Source organism: Uranotaenia lowii, chromosome 1 (assembly GCF_029784155.1).
Source record: "Uranotaenia lowii strain MFRU-FL chromosome 1, ASM2978415v1, whole genome shotgun sequence".
Taxonomy (NCBI): Eukaryota; Metazoa; Arthropoda; class Insecta; order Diptera; family Culicidae; genus Uranotaenia; species Uranotaenia lowii.
Window position 1 is genome coordinate 40719239 of NC_073691.1, and position 27467 is coordinate 40746705.

A 27467-nucleotide genomic window follows, 5' to 3' on the forward strand; every position below is an offset into this window, starting at 1 on the left:
AATGAATTCACTCACACCGACATACGCAATTTGACATTTCATGCAACGACAAGAAAATAAAAATGAACTTCGACAGTAAAGTTCTTTTACCATTCAAAATTCGTTTTGGTGGTGTGGAAATGCATTGAATTCGGCAAATAAGTTTAGCTACAGCGAAATTATTGCTTATTTACTGGGCAGCGGCTAAGGAACATTAAAATGAACCTTATTTAAAGTTATAATTTATTGAAGAGTGGATTCATTTTGTAAACGAATTACTTCCAGAATATGGTTTGAATAAAACTTCGATTCAAAGAATGTGGTTAAACGTCAATGGTGAAAAATTTTTGGAAGCAAAGAAAATGGATTTGAAACAGATATTTTGAAATGTTCTAAATTCAGTGCATATTTGCCCTTGTTTTTTAACAATTTTTTTTTTTGAATAAAAGACTTTTAAGATACGGATTAGGAAAAATAGTATAAAAATTGATCGCTTTTAAGGTTAATTTTCCTCAAGTTCAGAATTATGCCAAAAAGGCCAATACAGTTGTTTTTGACATTTCTCACGCACACTTGTTGGTCGTTTACAAATGAGCAAGGAAAAATAACCAGGCGACAAACACGGTCGTTCCTGGGGTTATTTTTCCAAAAAATATAAGTTTTAGTGAAACAGCATTATATCACGAACACTTCCAGCGCCAAATAAAATTAAAGTTAATAAATCAATATATTCTTCACGATTATTATTCTGTTTTTTTAATTGTCTAAACAATTATTGTTCTACTCAATCCAACCAGAATGTCCTCGAATCTTTCTATAGGTTCGAGCCCAGAAACAGTTAAGATAAATTGGAACTCACGTTTTTCAAGGAGTTCTATGTAGTTTGTTTTTGTAGTTTGAACTGAGGACCGGTATAACGTAACGTTTGTATTATTTTTTCATCTAAATCGATCAACAGTCATTGTTTGTATAACATTCACCTCTTTTTATGATACAGTAAATTAGAGTAAACAATTTAACATTGAAGACAATTTTTTAGATAGATTTTCAAATACTGATAGATGATGAAATCAAGATAGTTTTCATTTGGCTTGTTAATTATCAAGTGTATTTTTTTTCTTGATGAAGCACAATGGTTTCACGATGCCTCGTCAGATGGCGTATGATTCTTGGCAATTTGTAGTTGTATGGATTCAACCGCCACTGATCAGTCTGGGTATCTGGTGTCTGCGGTCCAAGTCCTCACTTTATATCTGCCAATCGACTCAGCTCGACGAATTAGGAAGATGTCCGTAGATTTGTTTGTTTCATTTGAAATTATCTTACCACTCTTTCTCCTATTCTGGGTTTTGCAAAACAAAACATTTTATTTTTTTTTATAAAAACATGAATGAAAGGTGGATAGAAATTTTAGGCTAGGCTTTATTTTTTTTCCTATTGATGGAAATGCCTGTCTATCCCAGGCACTTAAAATGAGTATCATTCCTCCTATTTTATAGCTTTTCAATTCAGCAAATTACGGCTTTCCCTTTAGAGAGCACCCAGCCAAGCGTCGACAAAACAGCGCAGCCGCACAGAAAAATACAACGGGGGACAGAAAAGGCCTAAAATCAGGATTAAGGTTCAGAATCCATATTCATAAATCAGTTTCAGAATTCAGATCTGATATCTTTTTTTTCACTAAACTTTGTCGAGGTTGTTTTAAATCTTTATATTGGAAGGGTTGCTTCTAAAAACCATCCAGATTTCATATGAACTAGAAAAAGGTTGCCAATATTTAGTAGGAAATTCGAAACAACAATTTTCTAATTGTCCCTTCTGCTGTTCGATTTTAAAAATATTACAAATTTTTGGAAGCTTTCGAACTTAGATTTCTGTACAGACTCGACATTCAGAATGAACACTAAGATTCAAGGAAAAGGATTTCGAATAGGAATTGAGATGAAGAGTTCAGATTCAGATTTAAATTTAGATTGCAGTTTCAGGATTCAGATTCATATCCAGATTCAGGTGAATGTAGGTTTATTCTAAATGTGAATTCAATTTTTTTTTTATTGTTGCAAAAACAAATTTCTGAGTGCAGATTTAGGTTTGACATTCAAAATTTTAATTGAAATACATAATTTAATCCTGCATTTGTATTCAGAATTCAGATTCAGACATCTAATTAAAATTTCAGATAAGATATGACGACAAGATTTGGTTTAGCAAGACTGTTCTATTTGGTATTTAAATTATAATTGCAAAATCAGATTAGGATCCAGATTCAAATTGAGAAGTTATATTAAGCATCCAAAACCCTACTGAACCTAAAGACCCTTCTCAAAATCGGCATAAACCAATGTTAATTGGGTTGTTCAAAATGACAGCAAATTGGCATATATATGTGTACATAGTTTTCTTCCCAGCAAACATGAAATCACATTCTGAAATTATAAATAGCTCAAATCGTTAACAATGTTAAACGATCGTTAAAATGGTGATTTAAATAACAACTTATTGTTTTGATTCTGAAATCTGAATCTGAAATCTTAATCTGATTTCCAAATTCTAATTTTGCACAAGAAATCTGAATACAAATATTGAACATAAGTTTTACATTTAAATTATGAATTTGTTTTCTTAATCTAAAGCAGAATCGGGTTAACATGAATTTTTATTTTTGTAAATTCTTTATTTGAAACGGCTCATAACTTTAGGCTTTAAGCAGCCAAACTTGTTTTGATTGATAACAACTGTGTGCTTATATCTACTTAGTTCACGTTTTTAAGAAAAAAGAAGATTGATAGGGAAATATGAAAATTAAAAAAAAAACATAGGTGAAGTTCAATAGTATTAAGGAAAAGGTATATTTCAAACATATAGTCCAAATCCATCACAGCTAACACATCCTTTACTGAAACGTTGGGTGGCTTTCCTTGGGCCCAAAGGGAGTCTATGAAGTTCGCTCTAGCGACAAGGAGATTGTGAATCCAAAATCTGAATTTTAAGACATATTTTTGCACAAATCAAAAAAATCTGAACTGAACTTAATTGAATTCGAAATCTTCCATCAACTTTGTAATTTAATAAAATCGATTTATTATATTTGAGTCCTCAGCTGACGAAGTCATTTCAGAAGAAAAAAATCTGGATCTGAAATTTAAACCTCAATCTCGAAACTCAAACTTAAAGGTAATAAAAACTCTGAATTTGTATTTTTTATCGACGCCTTATTCGGCTTTGCTTCCACCGGACCATGCGGACTTAATTTCTGAATCTGAATTCTAAAAAGTTCTTAATTTTTCCTTTGCATTCATATTCCGAATCTGTATCTTAAAATGAATTCCAATTACTGAATTCAGAATTTAAATTTAAAATCTCAGTTCTTCTTAATTTTGATTATCAATTCTTTTTCTGAACTCTCTCAAACCCATTTTATTCTGGAAAATTCACAGATGTAGCTTAGAAAAAATGTTGTTTTCTCGTTTGAATTCCACACAGGAGAACGAATTCGTAATCATGGCGGACTTTTTATCATATCCAATTTATACCGATTTTAAGTAATTTTCAAACAAAAAAAAAATCAACGCCTGGAAAAATAAGTGATTTTGATTTTCTGATAAATTTATTTTTATGTGAAATTTTTTTTTAAATAAATGGGAAAAATAGGAAAAAAATATAAATTTAAATTTTCAAAGAACAACATTGCTAATACATTGCACTTTAATAATTTTACAAATAAAAACTTTTAAATATGGACTTCAAATCTTCAAAAAAACAAAGCGTATGGTTACTCATCGACCAAATATTTAATTTAAGTCCGAAAATGACTCAGAAAATAGTTAGAGTGACTGTTTTTTTCTATTAAACATTTTCTATTGAACACACCGTGTTATAATTTTTACTTCTGGGCAAATTAATAGTCGTGTCGATGAAGTTTCAGTATCTTACAGTTTTATTTAATTTATACCAATTTTGTGATTTACATAACAGCTTGAATACTTTTTTTTTTTTTATTTTGGTTGTTTAAAATATATTATTCAAGATTCAAACTTCAAGGCCCAACTTGAGAGCTTAACTATAAGCCACGCAGTAAAAAAGTTTAATTTGGCCAAGTATTAATAGCTTTTTTTGGGTGAATTGAAAAAAAAAACATAAATTTCTGTTAGACGAACGCTGGATCCGATCTTCAATAAGCGTATGCTAAAGTACATAAGCAATCATAATTGCTGAAGGTCTGGCTTCAAAAGGCTGTTGAAGTTAGAATTAAAGCCTCCTGAAAGGTGTTTGTCGTCTGAGAAATAAGATAAGTACGTTTCCAATTTCAACTTTCATTTGAGAATTGGCACTTGAAATGTAGTCAGCCTCGATCGATTCGAAGTAAGCGTGCTGCTTATGCGCCACCCTAAAAGGGACAGCACACCAAGATTGAGTTGCCCGGCTGAGACCCACTTCAAGGCGAGTCCAGGTAATTTATCCGATCAGATAACGGACCGATCAAGGTTGACTTCCGTATCAGCAAGCCAATAAAACTCGAGAAATTCTCGGTCACACTCCCAAAAATTATCAAATCCTAGAAGATATTTCTAACGACATCCGGTACGATATCACTCATTCCTGAGATAATCATCATAGGACTACCAATAACCCATCACCAACGCGCGAACGTTAGTGGAAGTGCACAAAGCTAAGATCATTCAAAATTCAAAATAGAACACGCCACGCGGAGTGATGGAATTCAGAAATCATAAAAATCAAACTTTCTGGGAGTTTTAGTTCATACATGTATTTAGCATAATGAGGAAATTCACGTAGAGTTGAAAAGACGGTGTATTTACAATGAGTTTGTGTTCATTTTTTAATTGAGGTAAGTTGGTATGATTTTGGAATTCATTCAATTTTCATTTCTTAAACTTAGTCTATATGTACATATTTTTCATCCTATCCTCTCCTACCAGTGCGTGCGATGTTTTAAAATCTACTCCCTATCTACCGTGCAGTGCTTTTGCCGATGGTCAGTTGGCAAAATCCATCGAATGCTGTACAGCGAGAAGTTACGTTGTCTTGCAGGGGTCGTCTATAAATCAAGTGACGTAGGCCTACGATTTATGTTTCGATATGTTAAAAGCTCGAAACATTAATTTTCCATGCCACATTTGCTATGATGGCAAAAACAGCAAATCATGTGCTGAAGTTACGGCTGCCGTGGTACGGCCTCTGTGGCCGTGGTGTAGCTGGCTCCGACTTTCTGCGAGAGCTTGGCGGTCGGTGTCTCTGCTGACGTCGAACACTGTTGGAGCTCTTAATGAGGATGCGCTCCTGATCCGCTGGCAAGCTAGGTGAGGTTTTGGCGGTGGCTTTTCCAAACGAAGATGATGATGGTATGGTGAAAAAGCTCTTGCCAATGCTTCGCTCTCGGTACACTCGTGGATTCGGACACCCGCTGGGCGATCGGTCGCAATAGAATTGGCGGTGCGATTTTGTAGGCCGACCTCGTGGCGTGGAATCCGTTCAACCGAGTGATCGATCTTGAATCCGGTTCGTGGCTGAAGTATGCTGGGTGTAACTGCTGTGGATGAAACAGGTGCGCCTATATGGCAGCCAACGGAATTAGCACTTGCACGGGCACGGTATCTTCGCACGTCTTTACCTGGCTAGTTAAAACCCTTTCCCACACGCACTGTTTTGCCTAGGGCGCGATGTGTAGCCTAAAGACGGGGCTACACGAAATAAAAAGTTATAAAATTCACAATTTCTAAACTACATCACTATATTGAGGTACCTTTTCTTTAAGAAAGGTGAAGAAAACGAATCGCGAATCAAAGGCACTTCCACACGCGATCACTAATCGGATCCAAGTAATTGGAAGTGTGCACCCTCAGTTCAGGGAAAGCGATATCGGGCGTTGACCCCAAGCGGAAATACGTTAATCCCGAACAGTCTTTAGAAACTCTTCGGGGTTCTGACGATCTCAGTTCGTCGCACGTTCTATTGACTGTGATTCGGGTTTTGCTTTCCCTTTCCACATCATGTCGCCAAACTAGATGAAAAAACTTTGAAGAAAGTAAGCATGGGATTCATTCTTCGATCGAAATCGACAAAGCCATCGAATCGACCAAAGCTGCTTGCATACTAAAAGGCGACCCGAAACAATGTTCAGCTAAATGAAGAATTTTTGCTTAACCAAACTTTAGCAGATTTTTTTTCTAAAAATTTAAAAATATTTTCTGTAGCGGTCGCACCAGAAAATATTTTTAAATTTTTAGAAAAAAAATCTGCTAAAGTTTTCTTTGTTTAAGAACTTTCAATAACTCATCCGTAGATTGAATAAAATTGATTCTGAAATGAATAAGGTGAGTGCTCCTACTTTGGCGAAAATTGTAAATAATTCTTTTTGCTAGCATAAAATTTAAATATTCCTATGCACACAATGAACTCTTATTCTTCCTAAACCCTACCATACCGTTTTTTGACATTAAAAGTCTTTCTGATTAAATTTTCAACGGTTTTGAAAATGTACCTCCTCATTAGTAGTAAATCAGACAGCTCATTTAGTGGGGAGCGTTTTAAGAAATTAGAGTGTTTAAGGAAAACTCACGGTTTTTTATTGTCCAAGCCAAAAATCAAAAGAAAATTACTTTCACTGTGAAGAATATGAACCATCCTACATATTTTTCCTAAAATTCATGAAAATCACTGGAAAACTCGGAAAATTTGCAAAGGGTCCAAATATAGGAAACTATCGACTTTGACGTTCCATGTTTAGACCTAACATCACCAAAACTTTGTATCAACACCAACGAATCAACAAAGGTGCGATTTTTTTTTTTATTATGGTATAGTTCTGAACCAATATTGAATATTCCCAACAGTTCTTGCCAGCTTTACACAAACAAGTTTCAGCTATTGTTCTGCTGATAGAGCTGACGGGGAATAAAAGTGTTTGTGATATTCAAAACAGAAATTTTAGTTTTTTTAAATGTTAAAAAGCTGTAATGCTTTTTAATGATAAAAATTTATTGAAGATAACATTTTCAATGAATTTGTTTATTTATTTTCGAAAAATCATACTTTTATATGAATTTTAGTTCTAGGTCCATTAAAAGGAACCGGTCCAGTACCAAAATACGAACAGTAGGTTCAATGTTGGAACTTTGGATCATCCATATCTTTGCAAATCTCTCAATAACGGCGTAACCTATGTTGAAAATTCTCATTGAAACTTTCAGATAAAATCATGACTTACAAATGAATTTCCTAAAGGATATAAAATTCCCGTCCATTTTTTGAGAAAATCATGATTATTTAAAAACCACCGCTTAAAGGGTCCAAAGTAGGGCAACTAACCTTACTTACTTTTTAAAGCTCAATATCGTTCTCGTTCCAATCAAATGTTCTGGGAACGATTGTTTTCTTCCGAATCAAATAATCAACAATCGAAGGGGTCATTCAAATAAAGCCATACAAGGAAGATAATTGCCTGGATAAGTAGAAATTGATGGAAAGCCAACTTCCCCTTCCCCAACTGTTTTGTTTCCCGAAAAGGATCCAAATAATAAAACCTGCTTCACCCGAAGATTTAAACGATGGCAATGGACGAGGGTCCAGCAAATATAATTATACGTACCCCATCCTCGTCATTCCAAGGCAACCAACAACGGGGTCGTTTCGTGTTAGGAGGCCCCTCAGGGAATTTAGAAGTTAGAGATGGATGGAAAAGTTGAAAAATAAACCGTAAGCAAGAAAAAATAACTGAAAACCCGAGAAAACATTCCCAGGAAGATGATGGCGGATGATCCTTCCGTTATTCATGATGGCTTGGCTTGGCTTGGCCATACCTAGAATGAAAAAAAAAAAAAACGCTTTTGTTGCTGGTTCCGAGGCAGGATTTTTCTAGAACGGAAAAAAGGATCTTAGAGAACAAAACAAACGAGGCCAATTAAAATTGACCATCATAGGAAGGGTGCTGGCCGAGGATATCGTTGTTCATTGTTTGGCGTATTTCTCAGTTTTGTTCCGGAATGCCTGAAGCATTCGGCACGGGGTCAAAAGTTGAAAACATTTCCGAACCGGGTTTGATTAATGAGGGGCTGCTTTTACACTCTTTCTTATCTTACTGATATCATCGAAAAATAAGATCGGAAATTTCGGTACATTATAAATGTCTGATTGGAAAACAGCTTTTAAAAATAATTAGACAAATTTTCATCTTCATTGAGTTTAAAAAGCTCTAACAAATAAAGCTTTTCAGACAGCTCTGCCTACGGCTTTGATGTTGTTACATACAATATTTTAACTCTTTTTTCGATGTAGAAGTTTGGTATTTAATGTTTGAGGCCTTATCGGTGATTTTTATGTTCTCGTTGTGAGAAAATTCCCCCTGGTGCAAATTTTGACCTAAATCGTTGATATTTGATTCATTTTGTAGGCAATTAATTATTTTTAAATCATGTCTATTTGTTTTACCGAGCTACCTGATGTTGGTTTCCAATGGAAAAAGTCCAAAAATATAATTTTATTTAAGAGAAGTTATTAACTTCTGACAGCTTTGTTTTATTTAAGTTTTTTTTAATTAATTTTTGAAATCGCCAAGAATATATTTGTCCAACGGTTTTTTAATATGTTGGAGATCAATAAAAGATTTGGACGGCTATATCGGATCTTCCGGTAGAACTAATTGTGGCCCAGGTTGAGTTTAATAGTCGAGTTTGATTCTGAAATCTGCATTCAATTATCATCTTTGACAGGCCCCTGCGATGAACCCGTCCAGGAAGGGGCGGGAAGGTTTTCAAAATTCAATTTTTTAAAATTTGATTTAATAACAATACAAATTCACAATAAATATGAAAATTTACCTCTAAAACCATTTACTTACTCATGGCCATCGCAGAAAGTCGAAAAAAAAAATAAATAGATTCCTGAAAAATCAGAATCAAAGTTTGAAATCAATGCTATTTCCGTAGTCATTAGAAATATCACAAGGGTGGTGGGCTTGAAAAATAAAAACTAACAAAAATGTTCAAAAAATTGGAAAAATTGGACCACATCTTTGGAAGAAGTGATCATCAGCTGTTTGACTTTTGCTTTTCAACCTTCCTTTGCGGTTGGTGCCTATATGACCCGAATCAGGCACTCCATGCCACTATGGGGCAGTTCCATACAATGAGGTGGCAGAAGTATTATTTAGTGTTTTGACGCTTTTGTAAATTTTGGAAATTTTATATGAAAATTACTATTTTAACTAATTTTAGATGAGTTCATACACAATCGTTTTTTAAAAAACTTACATAATAGGATTATTGGTGTCAATTTCGGCTCTTCTTTTTATTTCTTTTGAAAGCTGATTATTGGACGAATTGATAATTTAATGATGAATATTATCAAAACATTTTATGAAACTCAATAGAAACAAAATGTGAAATGATTGATCAGTAATGAGAAATTTTTTTTTTGACAAATCAGCAACAACTTTATTAAATTTATACTCATTAATGGGTTAAAATTACCCATTTGCGTGATATTTTCAGTTTTTTTACTATAACTCTATTTACTATAACAAGATATTGAAAGTGAAAATAGTATGGGACAATGCAGAGCTTTTTAACAAGGCTTTTCACAAAGTTTTTGACATTTGAAAAAATTGTTTATTTACTCATTTTCATCATAGATCAATTAAGTGTTTAAAAGTTTTAAACGGCTCAAATTAAAGCTTTTGATGTAAGCTTTCATATGGTTTCATTTTGTTTTTCCTTAATTTTTTTTTTCAAATTTTCAAAGTTTTATGTCTGTGGTACGTTTAGTTTCCAAGATAATGAGTTGAAAAACTGGGGATATCTTAATCAAACAATAAGTTATTAACTAGTAAAAATAAAAAAAAGCGATCCTATAAAGTTCAGTTTTTGACTTTTTGCCACCTCAAACCTAGTGCATGGAGCATGGACCATGACCATCAAAAATTCGAAAAAATATTAGATTATACTAATGAGTTTTAAAATAAATCAGAATCAAAGTTTTAAATAAATATCGGTTCAAGTAAGTTATAAATTAATTATTCAAAATTATAATCGTTACTCTGAACTAGAAATTTTAAGTCAGTATTTTTGGAACTCCAGAAAACGAATGCGAAAAAAAATTTCGAATAAAACCAGATCTTTAAACATCGAACATGTGAATCAGTGCACAAAAATAGAATAACTAAAATATATCATCAAATTAGAGAGAAATTAAATACGAATTTTAAAATAAATTTCGGATAGGGCCGAAAACTAACCATAATGGATTTTTTTTCAGCAATAATTTTAAAACTGATAATTCTTAACCATTGTCAATAACATTTTCGTTTTATTAAAAATACCTCTGTGTCATTTTGAATATGAAATAATGTTCGCTCACGATTTGAAAACTGAATTTTCGATAAAAAAAATCGATTTTGAACTTGAAAGGATTTATTCAAAACAGATAGATGATGATTGAATTCTCTCTCTCTCAGCAATAAAATTCTCTATTACTTTTCAAATTGATGAATTAATTAACCTTCATGAAAGAAAAAAAACTTAATTTGAATTTATTATATTTCATTCAAATATGGAATGTAATTTTGATGATGATAACGACGCTGAATTATCTTAAAAGTAGAATTCTACAGGTTTTAAAAATTGGCAGTAAATATCTCTGACATTTTTGAAGAAAATTTAAAAAAGGTCTTATTACATTGAATAAATTGGATTTAGTCTGAAACCCAAATATTTTGGTTTAAAAAATACCTTAAAATCAATTTATTTGTGATTAAAAATGTTTAATTTTATAGTTTTTGGGAAAAGAAAACAAATAGGGTGATTTGCCAATCGTTGTCCCCTAACCCATTGTTGCACAGCATGACTTAAATTGTCAATATCTCAGCTGTTTTTCTACTTTTCCTCAAAAATAATACTGAATCATATAATTCGGAATGTTTTCTGATGAAATGAGGCTTTTGTGATATTTTCTGCTAGAAAGTGTGTATCTTACGACAGTTTTAATTTTTCTTGTTTTTTTCGTGCGGTTTTTGTGCTTATTGTTAACCAAAACCTTAACATTCCTTCTACGGCAAATAAGGTTTGACGTCAGAACAAAACATTTTTCGTATCAGTTTTCTATACGGAACGTTTGTTGGACAATTTTAACATCACGATTTTGAAAAAAAATTCTGATCCATACTTAACCAGAAAATATGTTGGATCGTGCAACAATTGGTCCGCTCAATCTCCTCCTGCCCCATTGTTGTACATAATTCCGCTGCAAAATTTGTTAGGAAATTTCAAATTTATAAATTCGTATACCTCCAATAACTTTGTTTAGTTGTTTTTACAGCTAAAAATAACAATAAAAATTTTGGAAGCCACTGATTAAGTCCTGAATTATAACAACGTGTTTTGAATTAGTAAGGAGACTTGTAGAAAAATCCAAATTTTCATTCAAAAACCATCAGAGATGTACTGAAAGTTCAAAAAACATTATTTTGTATTTTTAAAATATTTCGTGGTTCTTGCAATACATTGAATGTGAACAAAAACTAAACCTAACTTGTACCCCAGTAATGATATTCGTTGTCATACGAAAAATTCAAAATAAGTAAATATTTTTTAATTTTAGTGTTTTGACAGCCAATTTGAAAGCTGTTTAACTGGATGAAAATAAGAATCGCATTATACTGCTTTGCATAGCCAATAAGTGTGATGATTTAAAACTTTCGCAAAAACATGACATGAAATTATTGAAAGCTTCAGAAAGCAAATCCTGCAATTTTACAATACTTTTCAATAGATTACTATTTTTTACTTCGAAATGGTTATAACTTTTTTCATGAAATATTTTGCTTCTCCTTATTCTGGCAAACAATTAATCTTAAGAATGGTCAAAATCAATAGTTTAAAAAAAATTAACTTCAAACTTATTTGAATTTCTTATATATGCGAAAAGTTCTTCCTGCATACAAATTGTCATACAAAATTGAACACGTTCATTGACTACATGCAACTTAGGCAACTCGAATTGTCTATTGATATGACATGTTTTTTTCTGAATAAGTGGATATTTAAGTTTAAATGGTAATTTTAGTAAATTCTGTGTTTAATTAATTATTTTCCAACAAGAATTTTCACGTTTTTTGCACTCCATGTTGATTTTTAAAAATTAATTCAATAATTCAAAGACACTTTATATATCCATAAGTTTATTTTTTTTACCGTCATATCTTAAAAATTGAGTTTTGCAATTATTAAACTTGTTGAAAAAACTTATGTATGTATGAATGTCGGGCAATTTGCAATGTCTGAAAAGTGTCAAAGTCAACTCAACTGCATTGGCTTTGAGAGACTTTATCATATTTATTTTGAAATCCTTTATCCCGATCATTTACTCAACATTTTATGCAAATAATCTAAAAGCTGTTCTGAGAAAATCTGTTTCTCTAATTTCGTGACGAAAAATCTTAAAGAATTTTAATCCATGTCAACAGCGATCTTCTTGATATTGTTATTAATATGGCCAGAATATTGTACCGGAGGAAAAATTCGACCCTTAATCCCAAAAACTAGAAGTCGATAGTTGGAAGACCCGAAATATTACTTATCTGACGTGCAATTTCTCAGGAATTCGAATCTGCCGTCGAGTTGCCGTCACTGGAGACATCTATGTGAAGCTTTATTTGGCCCTTATCATCCAGAAAAATAAACAGTCATAGCTTTGTGATGCCGGAAAACTCTTGGGAAGCATTTCTATAGGATGTGAGTTTTTTAAATCAATTAACTTTTCGAAAAAAACATTCTTATACAAAATGAGCATAAATCAGTCAAACGATCTGATACTTTGGGCATGATAGTGTCCATTTTCAAGTTTTAAATTGAAATTCATTATGTAAAAATCGATCGACTTCCAAATGAGTCCTAAACATTTATTTTATAAAATCGCATCTTCTTCATAGGGGTATAAGGGGGCAAAACAGATCACGTTCTCTAATCTTTTCACCTGTTTATAGCCACTTAAAAATTAAATATCAAATACCTTTCAGTTCGTTCTATGGGATTTAAAAGACATAAAATTTTATGTTGGTAGAACATATAAAGAAAAGGCTCAACACTGGGCAAATTAGGTTAAATAACACTCCACTCAAATGGCTTCGGGTAAATTAAGAGGTGGATTTGAGTTTTTGAGAAAACTTCTCGTGTGATAAATGCTATTCCAGACACTCAAACCAGCGGCTTTGTGTTTTTTTTGGGCCGAATTGGAATTTGAAAGTGCATTGGACGGTTTATATTGAAGACCCCCCCCCCCCCCCCTCCTTCATAAGGGGCCGTCTAAAAATTAAATTGCATTTCAACTAGAAGTTCTCATAATACGCTTCCGTAACAGAAATCAGCTTATTCGGCCTCATGGTGACTGATTTTTAAAATGTGCAACCATTGGAAAAAATCGGACAACATTATGCACGACACAAAATTCGCCTGTGCAACTATTGGGCACAGACAAGCTGTTTTAAATGATTTTTTAAATATTTATGTCACTTTTTTCAAACACTTGAACATTTGGATCTTGTTGACCAACCCTGTATGAGTGCATCGACAAAAAAAATCGAGTAAATTTGGTTGAAATGACTAAAATATAGCATAAACATCAAAATCTTGTGCTTAGCTGTGCAGCGATTGGCAAATCACCCTACTAAACGTCTAGGATTTTTTTTTTCGCAGAAGTCAAAACTCTTGCGGTCCTGGAGAAAGTTGATAAAAACCTTCATTATTTTTTTATTTCTTAATTATTTAAGACCTATCATTATCAATGTGATTAATTAAGTAAATAAAGTTATAAAATAAAGAATGTACTTATTTAGAAATACTTCTCCAAAAAACATTTTTAAAGTCAAAATAGTGTTTTTGTATGTTAAGATTTGATTTCCAAACAAAAGATTTTTAAAATTTTAAACCGAAATTGACAATAACAAATCCGTTTCAATTCGTGAACGTTAAAAAGTGTCGTAGAATGAAATGTGTTAGATCGCCGGAAGCGAGCCAATTTTCAGACATGTTTTTACCACTTATTTTTGGGATGAATAATATCACATTACTACGGTAAATTCATTTCTTGAACTAAAAATTTAATTTTGGAAAAAACCTCCATGGGAGGGGGTTAGCCCCCTAAACCATAAATTTCAAACTACTGTGTCGGTTTTGATAAACTGCAGGAGAGAGTGGGGATACTTGATCCCCTTTTCTTATTTTCACCATATCTTTTTGGAAAAATTAGCAACTCGCACTCTTTTACATCTTCTGACAGTGCAACTTGAAGTTTCAATGCTCCAAAAGTTAGAACGATACTTGAACCCTTAGATGAACAAGAAGCATTTTCGTGGGAGTAAAAAAATTGCGATATTTTTTAAGTTAAGGGAGACTTGATCCTCTATTGAAGGAGATTTGATACTTTATTCAGGAAGCCCTAATCCTTAGAACAAAATCAAACAAAACTTCAAGATAGAATGTCAATTGACTATTTTGGTCATGTTTGTTCTCATTTCACAATTTATAACTGACAAAAAAAAGTGAAATTCTATAACTTTGTCTCAACTCTAATGATATGCATACTTATAGCCGCTATTTTGTATAATTAAGAGAAAATTAATTATATTAGCCTTTTTCTTCGGAATTTTTATGGATAAATATTATTTATTGGATAAATATAAGTAATCTTGTAATCAGCAATGATCGCGATCAATTCAGAAGAACAATATACCGTTTTTAACTCTAGGGATCAATTCAACCCATAATCAACATTTTAGAAAACTTTTTCTGAAAAAAGTTGAGAGTTTCCCATTGCTTTGAAAATATGGTATTATGAAGTTCATGTTACGCTAGAACGATTAATATATTGGAACAAATATTTAGGTTCTAATTTTTCCATGTAAGAAACATTTTAAAGTGATAAAAAATGATCTTGAAGTCACATTCCGTAAAATTTTTCAAACATAGCTCAATTACTCAAATAATTATTTTGTTAAAATTTTAAGCTTTAGGCATTGTTGTTTTGCCTCATTTGGCACATTTTTCTAGAACATTTCAAATGTCTGCTTTCACATTTTTCATTTTATTTAATATTTTCATTAAAGTTTGTTGAAAAACGCATGTTTCAGTCGTAGAATAGAGTTATCTTTATTAATGCTTCGCCAGTCTAGTCATTCCATAACAACACAATTAATTAGCGATAACTATTGTCTCACTATCCATTTATCATCTTCCCTAACCCAGAAAGTAATCATTTCGGAATGAGTAAATGAGAAACTGCTAATTTTTGTGCGAGTATTCTGAGTTATCCACTCAGAATATCTGGCAATGTTGCTGAGTTACCACGAACTCAGTTTGAGTAGTTCGTCTCAACCGTGTGATGATGTAAACATTTATACTGTCATCATCATCACTATCCTATTGTCCGACAATCATCAATTGCGAATTGCTCAAAGCAAGTTTTTTTTTTACATTAAATAAGTTTTATTACACCTTTAATTTTTGTACAAAGCAAATTTTTAACAATTCAAGTGTTCTACGAAGCAACTCATCTTTGATTTTTTTTTGTTTTATTTATATACATTCAGATTTCATTCTGCGAAAGCAATATGATGTAGCAATGAGTTATCATTTTATTTTTTTTTAATTATTTAAATATAGCTACCTACTTAACCTAATTAATTAACCTAAGGGTTCCAGTTCTCGGATGATAGCATGTTCAGAGGCAAGGCACCTCTCTCCAAATCTTAGGTTGTAATTATGAAACTTTGTCTGAAGGGTATCCAGGCAAGCCTTTTCGTGAACCTCGACTGTTCTCGTCCAGGGAGGTAGATTTAGGATCATCTTTAAGATCTTGTTTTGGATCCGTTGGAGTCGTAACCTATGGGTCTGAGCACAACTTTTCCACACTGGCACAGCAGACTCAATGGTAGGGTAGATGATTTGCTTATATACAGCCATTTTGTTCTCCAGACTCAGTTTGGATGTTCTGCACATCAACGGGTACAGGGACCGGATTAATAAATTACATTTGGAGATGGTTTTATCAACGTGTGCTCTGAATATCAGATGACTGTCCAAGGTGAGGCCCAAGTAAACTACTTCATTCGACCAATCGATAGTGGAGAGATCAAATCGTATTTTGACGTTGTCAGCTGGTATGAGTTTTGGGGATCTCGAATGCGGAAATATGATGGTTTGAGTCTTAGCAGCATTTATGACAATTTTCCAACTTTTATAGTATTCTGTAAGAGTGTCAAGGCCTTCTTGGAGACTGCTTGTCAGAGTGCGGATGATTCGACCTTTGTACATTATAGCCGTATCGTCCGCGAATTGAGACAACACGCCACCACCAGGTAGCGATGGGATGTCAGCGGTGTATATATTATACAGAATAGGTCCCAAAATGCTTCCTTGAGGGACACCAGCCACAATGTTGTATTTCTCTGAACAGGCCCCATGAAGGGAGACTCTGAATGCTCGACCAGAGAGATAACTTTTGATTATCTTAATGAGATAGTCAGGGAAATTGTATCGCTTCATTTTAAAGATCAACCCTTCATGCCACACATTGTCAAAGGCTTTTTCGATGTCCAAAAGTGCAATTGCTGTTGTTTTAGAAACTGACTTGTTGTGCCGGATGTTGTTATAGACTCGGGCGAGCTGATGAATTGTTGATCTACCCCTACGAAACCCAAACTGCTCTTCAGGTAAGAGCATCGACAAACGTCATAATTCGGGTTTGTATGGCTTTCTCGAAAAGCTTAGATAAAGAGGAGAGTAGACTTATAGGTCGATAGCTTTTTGGGATGGAAGGATCTTTCCCAGGTTTCAGAACTGGAATCACTTTAGCCAATTTCCATTCTGAAGGAAAGTAGGAAAGTTCCCAGCACCGGTTAAATATTTTGGCAATGAAAGCGAATGAGTCACGGCTTAAATGTTTGAGTTCAATGTTGAATGTATTGTCGAAACCAGGGGCCTTCATATTCTTAGAAACTTTTACAAATCCCATTAATTCTTCCGCAGTGACTCGAGATTCTTGAGGAACTGAGCTGTGACATTGGTCGATGAAGAAAACCCCTTCAGCAACGTCCCGTTCGTGAGGACTAAAGATGTGTTGTCCTAGGTTGTGTGACGAGACAAACTGTTGCCCCAATGCATTTGCTTTTTCTAAAGGGGATACTAATAGATGACTTTCCCCAGAGTCTCCACATGATGCCAGAGGAGGGACTGGTTTAGGTTTCTTTTTAAGGATCTTTGTAAGCTTCCAAAAGGGCTTAGAGTACGGGTGGATTTGACTAATTTTTTGTTGGAATTGCTTGTAACGAAGATCTTCGATCCTCACCTGGATAATTTTTGTAAGGTTACGAGTCATGGTCTTTTTATGAAGGTCACCAGATCTCTGATACTGACGCCGATAAATTTTACGCAGTCTGATAAGGTGTTTCGTTGTGCTATCGATTTGGAGAGAGGTACTCACCTGGACCTGTTCTGTTGGGACCGTCCTATTCCGGGCTGCTTCGATTGATTGCTGGATGGATTCCAGCGCCTGATCGACCTCTGTTGGGGATTCCAAGGGTTGTTCGAAATCGACGTTTTCCTGGACTAGTCGCTGGAAAACTGGCCAGTTGGCTCGATGGTAGTTACGCCGGAAATGCGATGCCACCGAGTTGGTTGAAGCACCGACTTCCAGCAATACAGGATAGTGGTCTGATGATAACTCCTCGAAGACGACTGGGGTTTCAGAGTAAGCCATGTTAGTTAAGAAGATATCCAAGGTACTGTGGATCCCTGATCTAGAGATCCTGGTTGGGTTGTCAGGTGCCAAGATGTTGTAGTGACCAATTTCAAAATCCTCCGCTAATATTATGCCATTTTGATTTCGACGATGGTTGCCCCAAACTTCGTGTCTAGCATTGAGGTCTCCTGCTATGATGAATTTCGAACTACGACGAGTCAGTTTGGCCAAATCGTTGCGTAACAGAACGGTAGAGCCGTCCCTGGTTCTGGCTTGCTTGGGACAGTATGCTGTGATGATTGTGATGTTGAAACTTCTACTCCGATGGCTTCAGTAATTTTAAGATTGAAGCTTGAGAGTAGGCGGCATTCGATGTTGCGTCTCACTGCAACAGCTACCCCTCCACCCCGGAGCTGGTTCGATCAAGCCTTACCAGCCGATAATCCGGAAGAAAGATGTTAATATTTGGTTTGAGATGTGTTTCGGTGATGGCAACGATGTCAACTTCCTTTTCCTTGAGGAAGTCGAGAAACTCAAATTGCTTATTCCGTAAGGAGCAAGCGTTCCAGTTTACGATTCGAATTACTTCACGATCCATATTTGTTCACAAGTTGGAGGGCAGCATGAAGCTGTTCGGATCTAGTTTTACAGGTTCGTAGAATGATGATTACTTCCGCAACGAGTGATACTAGCTCTTCCGACGTGAACGGAGTATCGTCAATCTTCGGACCAGATGTCACATGAGCGTAGGTCAGACCTGGTGGAAGAGAGTAGGCTTGGTTAGGTTGTTCAGCTGCAACAGTGAGGCGTTGCTGGACTGTTCGATTTGGGAAGGCTTCATTGTTGATTGGAGGCTTTCTGTTGATGCTGGCATTAGGGGTTTGTTGATTGTTGAGGGGAAGCGGAGCCAAATTTGGAACCTGCCTGCGAGGTTGAAGTAAAGGAAAATGCTCCACAGAGAGCGCTGGAGGAGCACGAGCACCGTTATAGCGCCCAGGCTGGTTTTTCGTTGATGCTTTCTGCCGAATGCGCAAAAATTCAGCACGCTTGGGACATTCCCGATTGGAGGCTTGGTGATTTCCGTTACAGTTGGCACATTTCGTTTCACTGTCATCTGGTTGATCACAGTCCGCCATGGGGTGAGATGCAGCACATATGTCACAACGAGGATTCATACTGCAGTTTTTCGTTCCGTGTCCGAACCACAGACAGTTGGTGCATTGTGTTACGGCACGGTGTTGCGGTCGATATGGCTCCCACGTAACGATAATACGGAAAAGGTCACGAATTTGTTTTAGGGCTCCGACGGAGGTGGTGTCCCGGATGAAATGAATCAAGAAAAGTTGATCTCGAAAACTTGCTTCAGCACCAACAGGAGACCGACGAGCGATTGGAAAAACTGCTTGCGGTTTCAGACCAATTTTTTCCAGTTCTGACTTCACGTCGTCTTCTTTGAAGGGCGGGAGACCACGCAGCACTACTTTCAATGGCTTCGTCGATTGAATGTCATGGGTGTAAAAGTTAATGGTATTCTTGGTTAAAAACGCACCGACTTTCTGGTATTCTTCCAGATTGGAGCACACTATTTTCGTACCAACACTGCACAACTTGAAGCACGGTCTTAAATTTTGTTTCGAGAGTTCAGTTTCGAGCTTCGTAACTTCCTTGAATGGAGTGAAATAGGGAGGAACTCGTTCTTTTTTAGCGATGTCGTCTCCACATCCAGATTCTTCTGGGAGCATCGAGAACCGATTATTCATTAATAACTGGTTGGTTGCATCACTGGATGGTGTTTCCGTTTGGGTGCGGGCCTTTTTCGAGGGGCCTCCGGCGGGAGGAGCACTAGAACGATTGCGTCCCATTGATTTTCTTTTCACGTGTTGAAGTAAACACGCCAAAGCAGGCGACGACGACGATAGCAGGTCCAACGCGCAGAGAAGAGAGAATGTAATAACTTTTGTGGTAAAATCACTAGAGAGAACAAGATCTTTACTCTTCCACGGTCGCGTAACGAGTGCTCAAAGCAAGTGGAGAACCAAAACTTATATTGTTTTGGTTCTGCTGCAATCGGCAGCAATGTGGGAGCGGCTAGGATCCGAAATAGGCCAAAACCGGTCAACAAAGTTAATATGGGTTAACGTTGGATATAATTCAAAGGTGATTGCAATAGGTGACAGCTCATTAAGTGTAAAATCAGCCATAGCTCAATTTTGTCGAAGCGTACAGTGTCTCAAACAGTCTGCATTAGATTCCTAGAGAATGACAAAATAATTAAGGGGTTTAAAAGGCATTATATTTCCGAGCGTAACCACGTGCGGCATTTGAAATTTTGTCCATGTGACTCTCCGAGCATGTTCACTTCAGGTAAGATAATTCAATGATTTCGTTCGTTTAGGATAGAAGAAATAGAATTTCTTCGCGGTTTGTATGACGGTTTGTTTGATTGTTTAACGTTTCAAAACGGGTTTTGGGGGCGTAATGAAACCACTTTAAGATTTAATTCACAGCCAAAATTTGGCATCCTTGTGGTTTCAAATCCCTGTTATAAGAAACTTAAAAAAAACGAAAGTTGACATAGCTGTTACACTGAGTCGATTTGGGGTCATTTTTGAGTTTCTCAAACCCTGGGGTCTAAAACGTTTTGTTTTGGCGCAAACCTCATCCATGATGTTTTGCTAAATTTCTAAGTTACGTTTCAATGAGTAAATTTGAACTTTTAGGTTTGTATGGGATAATTTAATATTTTTTACTGAAAAAATTATCATCATTTTTGTTTCTTCAGTGCAACCGAGCCTACTTTCAGTTTTTATGCCAATTGATAAATTCGTTAAAGAAAATTTTAAACTGAACAACTTTGTCCAAAATCGTAACTTTGTATCTTATTAGATAAAAAAGTAATAACCTGTTTAACAAGGGTATGTCTTTTGGCAATGGTAAACAATAAATTCATTTGACACCACTGCTTGTGCCCCGCGAAGTATTGCATGGAAAGAAGTCATGCAATACCTCGCAACGCACCCCGCAGTGGTGTAAATTAAATATATTGTTTATCAATGCCGAAAGACATACCCCTGTTAAACAGCTTATAACTTTCTTGTCTTATAAAATACGAAGTTACGGTCTTGGACAAAGATGTTCAGCGAATAATTTCCTTTGGGGAATTTATAAATTGGCACAAAAACTATTAGCAGGTTCGGTTCCACAGGGAGAAAAATTTTTTGTTGATATTTTAGTACAAAATATGCGGGTAAATTTACATTACACGAGTTAAACGCAACGCATTGAACGTAGAGTATATTGAAAAAAAAAAAAAAACTTGAACGAAGCCTTTAAAATTATATCAATGCTCATTCGAGCATTCAGAAGGTGAAGCAGTGCAGAATTTTGATCTGAGTTTAGTTTTTTTTAAAATAATTTTAAATTTAAGTGCTAGTCTTAATTTATTCAAAAAAAAAAAAAAATATTCAGCAAGGAAAATAGAATTGGTAAAAATAATCAACCCCAACCCTAACTTGAAGTCTTGAGTAGAAATCCATTCGTTGGCATTCCGTAACAACCATCGGAGCATTTTATGGGAGGCAGCTGGCAAACCCGGAGGGAATTTCGGCAGCTTTGGCGGCGGAAATTCAAAATGTATGTTAGGCCAACAAATTCTGGCTGCCAGAGTTTTCCACCAGGGAGGGACTCCATCAAAAGGATTCCGTTACCGATGGTGCCTGTAACTGTGGAAATTTGTGGATCGATTTGCATGAATGACGGCCTCCTTTCGAGGTATCGAAAGGTGGCTTCCAGAAGGTCATGGGCCATTGGGTCTTTGCTTTATCTAACCGGTGCGTGATTTGATTCTGTTTTGGTTGAACTGTAAATAAAAGAAGGATGAATATCAATGCAACTTATTCAACTCGACTTTTTTTTTTGAAAAATTTGAACTTTTGAAAACACAATTAACCGAAAATAGCTGTGGTTAGCATACAAATCATAGTTTTGATTAAGTTTATCGATCAACTATCATGTTGATTTGTTTCAACGTTTTTCAGAACATTTTCGAACCGATTTTCGAACGGTTATAATTTTTTAAATTTTAGAAACGTGCTATGTCAAATTGAAATCTTATTGATATCTTTGTGTTGTTATATTCAAGGTTTATCTTATGTTTTTCATGTAAGCTTAAAAAGACAGCTAAAATTTAAATTGACGACCAGTGAAAACTCTTTCCAATATCAGTGTTCCTCGAAATTGATGAAACCGTTCTAAAACCCACAACCCTGATAGTAGTTACCAAATTACCACTTTATCACATATCGTAACCGGGTTAAGGTCCAACTTCACGCTTCCCGGCCCCGGCCATACCAAAACAGATTATGGGCCTTTTAGCCGAACTGATCCGTGATGAAAATTTGACCCAAAACATCATAAGCGGTCCCTTCTTCCTACATATACTTCCTACAGAGGCTGCAGGCGGAGCTTGGAATAAAATAACACGGAGCGCGAACCTTCTCCCCCAGAAGGACCCTAGAAAAACACTTGCCTTCGCAGCGACCCATGCAGAGCCCGCCGTTCATCGTCGAGGATGACCCGGTCCAGACTTGAGACCAAGAAGGGATTCTTGGTTTGCCTCAAAGAAGGATAGCGCTTCTTGTGGATGTCCCGCTCCACTGTGAAGGCCCCGGCCTAAATATAACCTTCTGTTTTTGTTTCCAAAATAACCATTCCAGAGCTGTTCGCCCTTTTTCCGCTTTTTGGCGGATTTGGTTGTTTACCGAAAAGTGGAAGCGCGAAGAGTCAATTGCTAGGGTTAGCAGAAATAGGTTTCTCTGACCAATGAGATGTTTTTAAAATTTTTGATAATAGTATGATATTTCAATCTTAACTCATTGCAGTCGTTTCAACTTAGCTCAGCATTTGAACAAATATTTGGTTCAAAAACTAAATATCTCAATTCGAAATATTTAAGAAAATCCCTACGATGTTCAGTATGTTTGATTTTATTGACCCTTTCCTCATAAAAATGTTTTCCATTTAAAATTTTCTGTTCAAGAATTGATCACACAAATAGAGGATCTCAGTGAAACTTCATGTTTCTTTGAAGAGATCAGTTTACCTCTAATGGCTAGCATCTTACAAATGCTAAAACCACCAGACCACAGAAAGAGTACTACATGTGCCGTGATCGGGATTCGATCTCATGGACTCTGGCTTAGAAAACTGGAACGCTATCCTCTAGGCCACGATCGGCGGCGTAGTTACGGTAGATTCATTGATCCCAAAAAGAGTTTTAAAATAAGTGTTAGGAAACGTATATTAAGCTTGCCAAATTGCCCGGTTTTACCCGAAAATATTCGAATATTCAAAGTTAAAATTCACAAAAATGAAGTTTGTCCTGGTTAGCCGAACAACTTTGAAAACGCCTAGTTTTTGTCAGAATTATTCACATTAATTGCAAAACCAAACGAAAAACTTGAGTTGTGTTACCATAATATTCAATTTTATCGACCAAAGCCAATCTTGCAAGCTTACTAGGCCTAATACATTTCATCTCACGACACTATTTAACGTATACGAATTGAGACTTATTTAAATTGTTAATTTATATTTGCAATTTAATAAACCTTTCGTATTGAAACTCCTTTCTTGACATTCAAAAACATTATCTCGACTTAAGGATGGGGTTTTTTTTTCAAGGAAGTTTAACTAAATCCAACAACTTCATCTTCAAAATTCATTAGTCGAATACTCATCTTGAACTCATCAACAACCTGGTAGCCATTTGGTGTTTATTATTCACGATAGTCAACAGAATTAACAAAAAAATCTTAAACTCATTCATAAGATACTCATTTTCAAGATAACATTGAAACTGGAACCAAATTAAAAAAAAAAAATTTCAAATTCCAAACTGAATTGCGGATCATATCAGAAATTAAACATGTATTTGGTCACTTCCATCTGTACCGTTGAGCCGTCAACACGTACGCCGGAGCATCGTATCGTTGCTGTGTACCTGCAGGAACATTTTACATTATTTATTTTTTCCTTACCTGTATTTCAATCAGCACTTTTCAGTGCTAAAATTATTTTCATTTTCTTTTATTCATATTTTCTCTTTTCTTTCCAGCATGGGGAAGTCTTCGGCCGGCTCAAGGGCCGGGAGAAAACGGATTGCCGAACCTAATTCAGGTCCATCGCCCAAAAAAGTTGAAATTTCCAATTCATTCGATGTCCTTCATAACATCGGTGATGAGGAAATATTCATATTTAATTCTGATAAGAGTTCTAAGAAACCTTCTTCTTCTTCTTATACTCTTAAAAACGAAAAGATTCCACCAATAACGGTCACGATTCCTGACTTCAATGCCTTTCGAAAAGAAATCGTCACTTCCGTCAAGGATGTGAAGATTTCTTTTCAGATCGGTCGAAGGGGAACTGCTCGTATATTGGCGGAATCTTTTAATGATTTTCAAAAAATTTTAAATTATTTGAATAATAAAAAACACCAATTTTTTACGTACGACACTAGAAGTGATCGTCCATTTAAAGTTGTACTTCGTGGTCTCACTGGCGATCAGACACCGGATGAGATCACAGCTGAATTAAATTCTTTGTTAGGTTTTTCTCCAATTCAAGTAATTCAAATGAGGAAAAGAACCAACACGAATAATATCAGTAGTGTTGGTTTTGCTCCTGAACTTTATTTGATCCATTTTAAAAAGGATCAGGTTAATAATTTGCAAATTCTTGAAAAGGCTCGTCTTATGTTTCATTGTCGAGTCAAATTCGAACCTTTTCGTAAATCTTCTACCAATTTTCTTCAAAATATTACGCAATGTCGTCGTTGTCAAGCTTTTTGTCATGGCACTAAAAATTGTAGAATGAATGCCAGATGCATGTTTTGCGGCTCATTCGATCATGAAAAATCTAAATGCCTTTTTGGTGGTGATAAGCCAAAAACAGAATTTTTTAAGTGTGCAAATTGCGCAGGTAATCATTCCTCGAATTCGCTAGACTGTCCCATCAGGGCAAAAATTATTGCTTCTAGGAAAAATCCCAAAGTTTCCAGAAAAGTTTCTTCTCCTCCTTCCTCTTTTTCGTCTTCACACGTCGGGCCGGCAAACAACCTGCCTGTTCGCATTCAGCCTCGGTCTACATTGGAATCACGGCTGGGTAATACCCGAAGTGATTTTAATGTTACCTGGGCTGATTCTGCGCCCCAGACTCGTTGTTTATCGTTCTCAGAGGTGGTTGAAAATGGGTTGCCCTCTTCAGGTTTAACTAATAAAAATGGGAAAAAACCAAGTCTCAACGTTCATGCGAAGGCTTGGGAAAATCCCCGAAATTCAAATACTTTTTCTTCTCCTTCCTCTTCTGATTCTAACAATTTTGTTGATTTGGGTGAGATTACTGAGGAAAAATTAAAATTTTTGCATCAAAATTTAATGGAAATGATGCAACTTATGTTGAAAGCAAATTCAATGTTTGAAGCTTTCCAAACTTCTTTTAATTATGCTAACAAAATTATAATGACTTTACGATTCCCTCATGGATCCAAATAGATGTTTAAATATTATGAATTGGAACGCTAGATCTTTGCTGGCTAACCAAGACGAGTTCTTTTTATTTTTGAAAACTCAAAACATACATATTGCTGCCATCACTGAAACTTTTTTAAAGCCAGACAATAACTTGAAAAGCAATGCTTTCTTTAAAATTTTACGAAATGATCGACTTGATCGACAAGGTGGGGGTGTAGCTATTGTCATCAATAGTCGTCTCAAATTTAAACTTCTTCCTTCTTTCAATACAAAAGTCTTAGAAACAATTGGAATTGAATTAGAAACTTCTATGGGGAAAATTATAATTGTTGCCGCATATTTGCCTTTTCAATGTAGCGGTGAACAGAAAAATTTTTTGAAGGGAGATTTACAAAAACTCACCAGAAATAAATCTAAATTTTTTATTATTGGTGACTTTAATGCAAAACACCGATCTTGGAATAATATTTCATCAAATTCAAATGGGAATATTTTGTTTAATGACTGCTCTGCAGGTTATTATACTGTTGAATATCCTAATGGGCATACTTGTTTTTCTTCAATTAGAAATCCCTCCACAATTGATTTGGTTCTAACGGATTTAGGCGAGCATTGTAGTCAATTAGTTACTCATGCGGACCTCGATTCAGACCACCTTCCAGTAACATTTTCTTTATCCCAAAGTCCCATTGAAAACCCTTTAAAATCAACTTTTAACTTTCAAAAGGCTAACTGGGAGCGATATATGAATTTTATTGAACGTAATTTAGATGTAAACGTTCCACTGAATTCAATAGAAGATATTGATTTGGCTGTAGAAAATTTGACAACTGCAATAGTCAATGCTAAAGCCGCTTCAATACCTAAAGTTAAACATAAATTCAATCAACCTTTAATTGATGATGATCTTCAGTTTTTGATACGACTGAAAAACATTCGTCGACGCCAATATCAACGTACTAGAGATCCTTATTTGAAATTAATTTATTGCGACCTTCAAAAAGAGATCAAACGTCGTTTAAATTTCATTCATAATGAAAATTTTGCTAAAGCAGTAGAGGACATAAAACCCTACTCAAAGCCATTTTGGAAATTAACTAAAATTTTGAAAAAGCCCCAGAAGCCAATTCCTACTTTGAAAGATGGGGATAAACTTCTTTTAACTAATTCAGAAAAGGCTCAAAAATTAGCCCAACAATTTGAGTCTGCTCATGATTTTAATTTAAACGTTGTAAGTCCAATTGATGCTCAAATTTCCCTAGAATTTGATGATATTCTTTCTAAGCAAAATGTATTTGAAAGTTCTTGTGAGACAAATATTGATGAACTTAAATTGATTTTCTAAAAAATTAAAAATATGAAAGCTCCAGGGAAAGATGGGATTTTCTATATTCTTCTTAAAAAGTTGCCTGAAAGCACTTTAAATTTTTTAGTTAAAATCTTCAACAAATGTTTTCATTTGGCTTATTTTCCCAATAAATGGAAAAATGCCAAAATAACTCCAATTTTGAAACCTGGAAAAAGTGCTTCAGAGCCTTCAAGTTATCGACCAATTAGTTTGCTTTCTTCTTTAAGTAAACTATTTGAGAGAGTTATTTTGAATAGAATGATGATTCACATTAATCAGAATTCTATTTTCCCTGATGAACAATTTGGTTTTCGTCATGGACATTCTACTACACATCAACTTTTGAGTGTAACTAATATGATTAACGCTAGCAAATCTGAGGGTTATTCAACTGGTGTTGCTCTTCTTGATATTGAAAAAGCTTTTGACAGTGTTTGGCACAAAGGTTTAGTAGCTAAATTAGCTCGATTTGATTTTCCTGTATATCTCACCAAAATTATTCAAAATTATTTGACTAGCCGAACCTTACAAGTAAGCTATCAAAATTCATGCTCTGAAAGGACACCCATTAGAGCTGGTGTCCCTCAAGGCAGTATACTTGGGCCAATTTTATACAATATTTTTACTTCTGATCTTCCTAATGTACCAGAAGGAAAAGGTAGAAGATTATTTGCTGATGATACTTTGCTTTCAGCAAAAGGTCGAAATTTACGGGTGGTGCGCAGTAGATTGCAACAAAATTTAAATTCCTTTTTGAATTACTTGAAAATGTGGAAAATTTCTCCTAACGCTTCCAAAACTCAACTTATTTTATTTCCCCATAAGCCAAGAGCAAATTTTTTAAAACCTAATGAAAATCATTC